Source organism: Lepisma saccharinum, unplaced genomic scaffold (assembly GCF_977018435.1).
Source record: "Lepisma saccharinum unplaced genomic scaffold, izLepSacc3.1 HAP1_SCAFFOLD_231, whole genome shotgun sequence".
In the NCBI taxonomy this organism is placed as follows: domain Eukaryota; kingdom Metazoa; phylum Arthropoda; class Insecta; order Zygentoma; family Lepismatidae; genus Lepisma; species Lepisma saccharinum.
Genome location: NW_028143008.1, coordinates 377,573 through 386,499, shown reverse-complemented (window position 1 = coordinate 386,499; position 8,927 = coordinate 377,573).

Sequence of the window (8,927 nt, the reverse complement as noted above, 5' to 3'; positions counted from 1 at the left end):
AGCTACAGCATTCCGGCTTTTCCTCGCAGGTGTTGCCATATTTTTGTCCATCCCCTGTATATATTGCAAATGTTTATATTTAGCCTACTTTTACGTCGCTTTTCCGTCACTTTGTTTAACCGCAACTATGAGAACGCATCGTTAATTTACTATGTTATCTTCTCTAACATCACATTTCATCACATTTCACGGAAAATGTCTCGTCTCGTGAGCAACACTAACATTAACAATAGAAGCATCCCCCTAGCTGTCCCCAAAGTCTCGAGCAAACATCCTCCCATGTAAGAATTTCCAGTTCAATAAAATGTCACTCACAAGGAAACAGTCATGCCCAGGTCGAGAGTCAAACTTGGAACATGCGACTTCCTCAGATAAATCATGAATTTTGTGTATAATAATTACAACGCCAGTTCATTCCTGGTAATTCTGAATCTGCGGTTTGGTTTGCATAAGCAGGATAATAATCAGTTTTCGAGGGCTCGTACCGTCAAAACGACGAGTCAAACAAAAAAAAAATATTAAGAAAGGTTGTTTTTTTTGTATTTATAATGATAAGCCTTTGCATACGTTGTTAATTCTATATTTTTCGAGACTTGAGACGAGAACGAGAATTGCCCTCCCAAACCGAGATGGATGTTTATAAATCGAGACGAGACTGTCAATGAGACATTTACAAATAAACTAGAGACAGACATTTACAACTCTCAACGAGAACGAGACCAAGGCTGCCATGTCTCGTCTCCATAGGATCCTTAGTGGTGAAGTTGTGAACCAACCAATTAATGCGTTCGGGGTAACGAGATGAGGCGGCTTTTTTCGCAGTACAAAATTCAAAATATATCGTACCATTTCAGTATGGGATATTGTTATACACATGGGCGTATATATAGTTCACGTTGGGGGATGGATCAACTTTTGGTATGATTAGGGTTGCTTTATTTCGTAAGTGAAAATCCAGGATACTGCTGAGTCCCTTGTGGGAGCAGGGGGTGCTGGACCCGACAAAGTTGTGTGTATATAGTCACGAAGTCACGCTAGTATTGATACTTTTCTGTTCATCTTGTGTCACTGCGTTTTTGAAAACAAAATATCTGTAAGATGACTCGAGGGGGAAAAAATAACTGATTTCACAGTCTCAATGCAGTTTCTTATCGCAGAAATTCCGAATGTGGAAATTCTTATTTTGCACTACATAAGTTACGGTAAATTTCGATAAATATAAGTTTAAAATATATATATTTTTGAAAGTTTGGTCAGCAACCAATTTTACAAGCAATATTTTTCGCATGACCTGAGAACACGCACGCAGCAGAACCCTTTCATTTATCTTGCACGTGAGCAACAGGGATATTTCATGGAAGAATGATCATAACAAAACATAGCTTTCCTTTTCACTATCGCTCCTACTTCCATTATTTAAATCTGTACAGATTTGTAAAACTGCTGCACATGTTCGCTGACCGGGGGCTACCCCCAGTAAACTGGATGCTTGAAGCAGACGACAAACGAGCTCTCTCTAAATCGTGACGTATTAACATGGCGCGGCATGTTTTCAGCGCAACGCTAGCCTCGTAACTTTGGAAGTCTCGTTTTTGCCTTAAACTGGACGAAGAGAAACGCGAGAACTTGCAGGGGTCATGTTTCCAGTGTGTAGTTTTCAAAATTTTTGTAAAAAAATTGAGTGGAAATGTCCATTCTCTAATGGTCGCCAACGGGTAATCCCAACAGTCTGATACTGCCAATCTCGTAAAACTTTATAATAATCGACGATGATTGATTTAAATAACAAATTTATTGTCGAAGACAAAATTAAACTGATACGCAGCACTTTACATGAAAGAAGTCTTTGGCACTTGGAGCCGCCAGCGGATAGTTCCAAGGGGCTGACACTGCTCCTTCGGATGGCTCGTGTGCTGAAAGCCAAAAATGACCCTTGTTATCGGGTGGCACACTTCTTAACCTTCCGGATTCCCCCCCCCCCCTCGTTCATCCGTTTAGAGGGTTATGTCCCTCTCTTCAGCACGTGCTAGATAATTTTTGACAGATGATAATAATAATAAATAGTGTAAGTGCACTTTTTCTATATTTAGATTTGTGAAGTGAACCCAGAACTGGTCTTGAAACGACCTAGGATTTATATTACTATATTATATTTTACCCTACTTTCATTCTTATGTTTGTAAATTTTCTTTCTTGTAGTTTGGTTATTAGTTGCAATATGAAGGGTATATATTGTGGTCGTAATTGTGGTGGATGATGTATGTTATAGATTTCATAATCAGGGTGTCCGCGGCCGATGGTCAACGTATACAGAGTTAAAAGATGTTGTAATGGAGTATGCAATCTGTATGGGTAACAGTTGTGTATTGCATCTTCACGGATTATGTGAACCAGGTGTGGGTGTTCTTTGTCCATCCTGCTATTTATATATTCTTTTCGTAATGCCTCCAGGTGAAGTGTTATGTGGGGAAAAGTTATTCTTGCGTATAAGAGTAGAGTTGGACCTGGCAGTTTAATACTGTATGCCATGTCTCTCTATGATTTGTAGTCGTTCATAGAACGAGTCCCCTGCTGAAAGCCGTGCTGTAAGTAAATACGTGAGTACTGGCCTAAGAAAGGCCTGATAGGTATTTAGGAGGATGTTTGCTCGAAGTCCCCAATGAGTGCCAACGAGTCTTCATCAGCTCCCGCCTGTTTTTGGCTTTCTTTTCGAAGTTCTGCAAGTGTGGTTTCCATGCTAGTGTTGTGTCAAAAATGACACCAAGGTATTTGACACTGTTGGTAGGAATTATGCGTGTGCCACGGATTTTGAGATCTAACATATTGGGATTTATTTGTACCCGTGAACGGCATCCAATTGGAAAAAATATTATGGTTGTGTTTTTGTGCTGATAATGTTGAGTCTCCAAGTGTCGCGCCATCGTTGAAATACATTAATAGCTGGTTGCATAATGCGATTTATTTCTTGGATTGTAGAACCACAAGCTGTATCATCTGCGTATTGGTATGTTGACACCTGTGAGAATGTTGGCATATCTGCTTCATAAAGTAGGTAGAGAATTGGGGATATTACAGGTCCTTGTTGTACTCCGGCGTTCAAGAAGATAGGATGAGACAGATTGTTATTTGTTGTTACATATGCCATTCAGTTGGTAAGAAAGTTGAAAATTAATCAAATGTAACAGAAAGGAAGGCGAAACTTATGTAGTTTATATATGAGGCCAGTGTGCCACACTTTATCGATCAAATAGTATTAAACAAGGGTTTAGATGTATTAAACTGGTTGTACATTCGATTTGAGAGTCTTAGTAGGTTATCCAAGACGCTAAAGTGTGGCCTAAATCCGGCTTGGTGTATCGGGAGAAAATTATTTGACAATAAGTGAGAGTGCAATCTGCGGACTAAATTTTTTTCGAAGATTTTGCTGAGTGTTGACGTTAGTTGTATAGGTCTATTGCACTTTGGATCTGTACGATCCTTATCAGGCTTCGGAAACATGAGTACTTTAGAAACTTTCCGTTCGATAGGGTAACATTCTGTGTGGAGGATGAAATTGTATATTAATGCGAGAAATGACAACATTGCTAGTGCAGCCATCTTTATCAAGACATATGTTATGGAATAAAACCCTGGGGCAGTGTTTCGTTTGTTGCGGACTGTGTTTCTTATGTCTTCGGTGCAGGAACGTATCCAGAGGGGGGGCTCAGGGGGCTCGAGCCCCCCGAAAGTTTTAGGTTTACACTAGATAAAATGAGGTTTTTGGTTTCTTGTGGTGTGAAATAAAATAATGTGACAATAATTTAAGCAGAGAAATAATTATCGAGGCAAGACGGAGAATGTTCCGTAACCCTGTTATTGACAATAACACATATCCAAGATGGGGCACAGGGGGCTCGATCCTCTCCCCAGGAAACTTTTCAGTTTACGATAGATAAAATTAGGTTTTTGGCCTCTTGAATAATGTGAAAATAATTTAAGGAGAGAAATAATTATCGAGGCAAGACTGAGAAAGTTTTATACCCCTGTTATTGTTAATAGCACGTAGCCAAGGTGGGGATGAGGTGGCTCGAGCCCCCCCCCCCTCAGGAAATATTTCAATTTACACTAGATAAAATTAGACTTTTGGCGTCTTGAATAACGTGAAGATAATAAATTTATAAATCTGTGAGAAATAATTATCGAGATAAGACGGAGAGTGTTCTATAACCCTGTTATTGTTAATAGCACGTATCCAAGGCGGGGTTGAGGTGGCTCGAGAACCCCCCCCCCCAGGATTTTGTTTTATTTTTCACTAAATAAAATTAGGTTTTTGCCTTCTTGAATAATGTGACGATGATTTAAGGAGATAGACAATTATCGAGGCAAGACGGAGAATGTTCTATAACCCTGTTGTAGATAATATTGCACGTAAACTTTTCTTGCGCTTTCGGTGTTGTCGCAGCGCACTTGAGCACTATGTAGAGACTTGTCAGCATTTGGAAGCTGCACAACAAAGGTAGCGCCACACGTAGGGCGTTTCTTTGTATTTTCTAATCTCTGGAAGGCGGGAGAGGGTATGTTCTTGATTGAGAGAAGGAGTCAACTACTGGCAATATTAACGAATCGTTTTATCTGCGGAACGTTCTAGAATATAATGAGGATATAAATATGTGGATTCAATTTTTCGGTTCATCTCTACAAAGATCGGTTAATGAGATTTCAGAGGTAAGTGTGACAATTCATACAGTCGATTAGTGATCAGTCAGCGTCCTCTGGTTGCATTATAAGATACAGTGATTCGAAAATGAAGACATTGACGATAGTAGAACTTCCGGGGCCTCAATGTAGTGCTAGTTCAGGTCGAGGGCCGAAGAGATGGAAGGTCTCTCTCTCTCTCTCTCTCTAAAGTGAATATTTCAGCAATACCGGATATTGGAGTGGTATATTAAAACAGAAATAAGCTGCATAGATCAACTGAAAATCGAAGTTTTGAGTGATGATTTAGTTTTGCCACAACTAAATTTCGTATATGCAGTCCGAGAATGTCATGGTATAAAATAATACTTTTGTTTAAGCCTACTGGGTTCAAAATACATTCAAACACTTAACTACCATAAAGAGACAGCCGAAAATTTTATAAATGTCGAGAAGAGAAAGCAAGAAGATGTTGCATATGTAGACATTTTAGGCGGAAATTGCAGGCTCTACAAGGACCCGAATCAGGGCTCTACCAACTGAGCCACCTAGCCATCCTTGACTTAACCGATTTTTCGTTAAAATGTCTACATAGTACATGTCCTGTGTATATCAAATCGTAAGGTTTGCAGGTATAGTGAACAAGCACAGAAAATATAGGAGAGAGAAGAAAACTGAGGATCGTTCCCACCGGTTGAGTAGAATTTTTTTCTTCTGTGGTCAGGAAGAGCTACTACTTCGAGGTGACAATGACAGTGACCTAATAAGGGAGATTTCACACCGTGTCACTTGAGGATTTCACAAGTCGAATTTAGGTTTGTGCGGCCTTTTGTGTCGCTACGGTGTGAAACGTTGCTGTTGATTGGCCCATTACAATCGACATGTATCGCGTGTCCCTTCGGTCTGAAACCTTCCTAAGTCTTGAAAATCTAAGTTACAAGGATGGAAAATTAGAGCCTTGTTAAGGTTAGGTGTGAAGGCAGGCAGACGACAGCACCCTAAAGGATCATATCCAACCCTGCAGGAAGAATGCATCTTACTTCAATCTCGAATACGGAATGATAAAAACTTCTGGTGAGTTGATTTTAAAAAATGTGTCCGAGATAAAGACTGGCTTGCCCAGGATTTTCGGAAGGGAGAGGGGTTACGCGTACTATTTTTGGTGGTCAATCCTGATTTTGCCATTTTTTTCCTGTCTTTGACGTTCTTTATTTTTCTTTTTTTTTTTTTTAAAAAAAAAGAAAGGAATACTGGGTCAAATGGGGTTATGATCTCAACAACCCTCCCTTGGGTACGTCACTGGAGATACATGAATAAGCATTTGATCATACTGGGAGACGAAACATTAGATGTGTTGGGAACGGAATGGTTTTCATTGTGCATTAATTGTTTCGTGATCCAGCTGTATTCGAGAAGACTTCTTTTGTTTCTTGCCGATATATGACAAGACAGCGGAAGCTGTGAACAATTTTATAAGAGCTGCAAACTTTTTAGGACAAGACACGTTAGTAGTGTTCAGGCTCGAATCAGAGATACATATTCGAGAGCTGTCTGCATCCAGTTCGCAGCCCACAATTTGAATCTTGCGTTGTCGAGTGGATTATCCATCCCGTGCATGTGTAACAGTTTCGTAAAAACACTCAAAGACACCATAGATGTTTTATGCCTGATGAGAAGAAATGGACAAACACACATACTGAGATGGTTCCGGCACACAATGTTAATGCATCCAAACAGAGGAGTCGAGTGGTAAAAAAATGTTCCGATTTCACGTTCTGATTAAAATGACAGCCTTACAGTGGTGACAATTTAAGGGGTAGTTGCTCCTCATTTTTTGCCTCAACATTATGGCCTCTTAATGTTAAGCTTTGTCTACCAAGAGAAAGTAAACTTTCCTTGCACCGCCCTCCGCCCCCCCCCCCCCGTTTTGGAACCCAATTGCCACCACTGGTCTTAAATATACAATTGTGAGGTTCTTAATATACCTCTTTAAAAAAATGGTGTTGAGCCCCCCCCCCCCGAAAGGAATTCCTAGATACGTGCCTGCTTCGGTGGTAATTAAAGTAGTAAGAGGGTGGTTTGCGTTGATAGCATGATAACAATTGGGTTGCAGTTGTCTATTTTCTGGATGTACCTTCCTTGCTATTTGAAATTCTAGTCTGAAATTGTAGGCAAGCGGAGACGGAGTAAATGTGTCTTGGAGCACCTGTGCAAATGCATTCGCCTTATAGGAATCATTTACAAGAGCTTGTTGTTGTGAAATTAGAGGCTACGTGGTACTTGTGTATTTTCCTGTAAGCATGTGAAATCGTTTCCAAATTTGATAGGATGGCTTTCGGCATCAAGGTGATTGCATGTTTCGATCCACCGACGTTGTTTGTATGCCTTAATGTAATTATGGACAGTTCTTATCCATTGGCGATGGACTCGTAGACATTCGGGATTCCTTGTATGTACGTATTCCCGATAGGCGCGACGGGATGCAGTCACTTGGTGAAGGTATTTAGGAGGTAGTTTAGGATTATAACTGTTCACAGTTGTCTGTGGTATATCTATGCTTGCTGCTTGTGTAATCTCTGAAGTGATGTTTTCTACATGCCTCATCTAATTCGTCAGAGTTCGTTGGAGGTGGTAGATTTTGAAATATAGTGGAGAGATCTTCTCGATAACCTTCCCAATTTGCGTTGGTATAGTCATAGATCCGTTTCGGAGAAACCTGTTTGTGCTGAGTATCGTGGTCCACTGGTAGGGTTATTTTGATTGGTGCATGATCACTTCCTATCGGTGCAAGGACATCTATGTTAATTTTGCCAGCTAGGGAAGGTGACACAATAACTACATCGGGGGTTGTGTTACTCTCCGGACGAGTTGCAGATGGTAAATCTTGAATATACCTGTGGTATTGTTATCGATAGTAGTATGGAAAGCTGTTCGTTCTGCATTTGTTTGACTGTGTATATAAATATCAGCCAGTACGAAGTAATGGCGGTATGTAGAATTAATGTAAAGAAAGAAGTCTGTGGGCAGAGGGCTAGTGGGTCGTATATGTACAGTAGCCAATGTCACATTTATATTTTTGAAATAAAGCGTGGCAATAGAATATTCTTGGTATGGTAATTCAGGTGGTAACGTATTATTTCTATTGGGAAATTTTGGCTTGTTCCCTAGGGCTACTGCCCCACATAATCGTTGTGCAGTTGCAGGACCTGGTGTATGGGTTTATAAAAGGATGTGGCTTTGGGGATACGGGTCTCGTTCAGTGCAAAGAAATGGTTATCTTCTTGCAGGAAAAGTTCCTGGAATATAACTTTATGTTTTGGTAACGATCGGATGTTCATAAATAAAAAAAATGTTGTTTTATTAGTCAAGTTGGATATATTATACAATGAAAGTTCATACACATGTAAACCTGAACGACAGAAGAAAAAAACATGTACATGCGTATCCGTTCAAGACCATCTTGAGGTTCAGGCCACAGCGCTCAGTCAAGACGTCATCATCTGGAGACGATCGTCTTAAACTCCTTGTCGTAATTTTACCGTAGATAATTAGGGTATATTTATTTCTCTTATGAAGTTAAATTTTGACATTTACCCGCCCGACGAATATAGTTAGAAGAAAAATGTATAATATTGAATATTTACACCAACATTTTCATTCAGGAAGTCACTATGGCCACAAAAATTCCTACCATAGCACAAAGAAAGAGTTGAAAACCGTTAGAAACTTCCTGGCGGAAAAATTTAAACATTGTGTATCTTTGAAAAATATTATCGGGAATATTGGTCAGCAACAGTAAAACTCGTAACCGCTTTTGTATGAACTTTTGTATGTAAAATCAATTGATTAAATAAAACAAAAAACATGTTAGGTTGACCGTAAACTTTCCAAGTTACCTAATCAATTAAATTGTCTTTAAGTTTACCCAAAATTAATCAACCAGATAATGCAGATATTCTGTGTAGCTATACAATCTCAATACAAAACCTTAATTTCTATATTCTTGCAGCAAGAGCGAAAGAAATTGGTGCAAGGGCAATGTTACATTTCTGTGATAAAGACTAAACCTAAATCATTTGTCACATTGTAATTTCGATTCTATTGACTTTATTGAACGAAAGATAATAAACAAATTGAATCGTTTCATTGTCGTTAGTAAGATCTGTGACCATAACTTAAAGAGTTTCATTGAAAAAAAAACAGATTAATATTTCCATTTTAACGTTCACTTGGGAAATAAACATTTGGAATAT